A 3,106-nucleotide genomic window follows, 5' to 3' on the forward strand; every position below is an offset into this window, starting at 1 on the left:
AACAAACTTAAGGGAGCTGGGGCATTCTCGAAGGAAACAACACGTTCCAATGGAACCTTCTTGTATGCATTGATGGCAAGTAATCTGAGGTACATCTCTTCGCCATTGATGTTAAGGGTCTTGTTTTTTAGTTTTACTGATGCCTTTGTGGCTCCCATTGTCTTTACATTTGTTCGAGGCATTGGATCAAAGAATTTTTTTTCGGTGGCTGTTCACCTTTCCCCTGAAATCGGTCACGTACAAAATTGTGCAACATCGTTTCACCAGTAATGTGACATCCCAATAGACTTGCAGCAATCTCTGGTGGGGCTGGCACACCGGTGGTCATGTTTGTAAGGGTAGATGGGGGTGAAGTCAGACAAAACGGATCAATGAAGGTATCCTCTTCAAAGAGCTTAAGCATTTGATCAACAGACTCATTGTATGCTTTCCTATGGTAAGGAGTATCTGTGTGATGTTTCCCAGGGTCATGGTGTGATGGTTTCTGCCCTGATTGAAACCCCATTGCATACTTGGCTGTTAATGGTCTTGACAGGAACCATCGCATCAAAGCACTGTCATTGTGTGTTATTCCAACTATTCCACCTGATGATTTCAGACTTTTATTCTGAGTGACCTCCAATACGTAATCAATCCAAACATAATTAAACGTGCCATCTGTGAGTTTTGCTACGAACTTGCCTTTCTGAAAACTATCTAACAGAGTATCTGGCAGACGGTTCATGTTCATCACCATGTAAGGCATGTACCGTGCATACACAGTGCGGTTCGAACAAAAGAGAAACGGCAACAACATGGTCTTACTGTACATATAGTTATCCCAGAGTGCATGCCTTGAAGCTGCAAGGTAGAGTTTGAGGGGCAAAGAAACATGAGTCAAGTAATCATCCCAGAACTGAAATAGTGGTGAATTGAGCCTACCTTCAGCACGAAACATTTTCAAAAGTGGGCTGATTGCCACCTCGATCTGGTTGCCGATTTCAGCCAACACGGTGTCAGATCCATTTGATCTAATGTTGAGAAGCTTAAACTTCTCAAAAGGCGACAGCGGGATAGTGTGGCCATAGCCCTCTGCCCATCTGAAAAAATTAATCAACAGGCGCCTGTTTAGCACTTCGTCAACCATAAGCAATGCTCGAAGTGCACGATCAAAGTCTTTGCCTGACAGTATATGATCAGCGGTGTTTCGAGCAAAAACGTCTGACTCAACCAATAAGTGTTTCAGCCCTGCATCACCATAGATAAATCCGATACCACCAAAAAGACTCATCAGAAAATGCATTCCACCCTCAATCGGTACAACACCTTCAAATTCCTCAGGTCTAGACCACACAATTTCCAGAGCTTTGGTCAACAAACCCATATCAAATATTACTGGACACACAGATTGACCCAATGCATTTACTTGCTCTTTTGTGCGTTTAAGTGTTGTGTAAACAGTGTTTGGATCATTTGGAGGTGCCATGATAATTGGATTATACACAATTTCAGATGGTTCTTGAACTGAATCAGGAAATGCATGTGTTTGAAAAACAGTCCACGGCGGACATTCAGTGGTTACTAATCGATTAATGTTATACATTAACTCATTTGTGCGCATCTTCTGAGTTTCGGCGGGCTCGGATGGTTTGAGTTCGCTGATCTCAACTGGAGATAATGGTGGAATTGGCCTGCTTGTAGGTTTCTTGTACACCAGAGTATTTGATAGTCCAACACCTGCAACATTAATGCTTTATTAACAAATATGTTATTACAATGAATTTACTGTCGCTATTGAATTAATCTTATCGTTTATTGATCACCTAAATAGTATCAATTTCATATGCTCACATTGCTAATGTCAAGGAAGCTTGCAATATAATTATGCAGTTACTTACATGAATATCAAACATCCTATATTATGAAATGAACATGTTCTTTTACTGTCATGTCATTTTAAAAACATTGCTACTTATTATTACTAATTATATCAATATTCTTGTATAATAATAATAATAAGTCATCATCATTATTATAAAATATAACTATTCTTCTTATTATTGTATTATATCGATAATAGTAAAACTAAAATATTACTCTACGTGTTATTTTATTATACCTGGTAGACTTGATAGATTGATTGACCGTTCTGACACTAGGTATGCGCTCTGATGCACACCGGTTGCTTCCAGTTACCAGGATACTTGTCATGGCATGTGTAGACTGTTTCCCACTAAGCGTTGCTTCGTTGTGGTCCCAGTTGTCCGCTACAACTACGATTAGGTCATCATCAGGTCTTTCTTCCCGTGACATATGAGCAGGGATAATTGCACCTTTATAAAAAAGATCATGATTACACTCCAGTCAAACATGATTACACCTTAAAGATTTTTTTAGTGATTATTGTTATTGTTGCTGTGAAATTTCATTTGTATTTAAATAAGTATTGTATAATTATAATGTTATATAAGGAGAGAATTTCAAATAAGCTCAGAGTTTCCTACTCAATCCTGTATACCTTTGTTATATATAATGTACATATTTTAAGTGAATTGTGATTAATAAATATTGTTTACACCAAATAACTATTAGACTAAGTACATTGTATATTTTTAAAATGGCTATCAGCCGTTCACGGAAAGCACTTTTATATAAAAGGCAGTCTGCAGATAATAAGTGATCGGTTTGATCACCTGTGAATAATGACCACCATTACAAAACATGTCTGCAAAAACCACCATTTTTAACTCTTGTCAGACCATTATAACATGTTGATAAAGACCAAACATTTCTGAAACCATTGGTGATCTTTAAATAGAGATTTAACTGTAACTGTTATTTGACATGAGATTTATTATTATATATACCTGAAAATGTCTTCTTCTGCATGGATGATGCATGTAATGCTGCAGATGTTAAGAACTGTCTATATTCGTGGTAAGACAATGTGTATTCGTGACTGTGTAAATCCTCAATCAGTGTCTTAATCCCGAATGAGTGGTGGAGATATATGGATAATCCGAGGTGTTTGGGAGTTATCACATGTTTAACTAGATATGTGATATCTGAACACACAGATACTATTCTCTGGTCTGGATCATTATGACTATCTTCTAGTTTTGAATCA

This window comes from Mercenaria mercenaria, chromosome 5 (genome assembly GCF_021730395.1).
Source record: "Mercenaria mercenaria strain notata chromosome 5, MADL_Memer_1, whole genome shotgun sequence".
NCBI classification, from domain to species: Eukaryota; Metazoa; Mollusca; class Bivalvia; order Venerida; family Veneridae; genus Mercenaria; species Mercenaria mercenaria.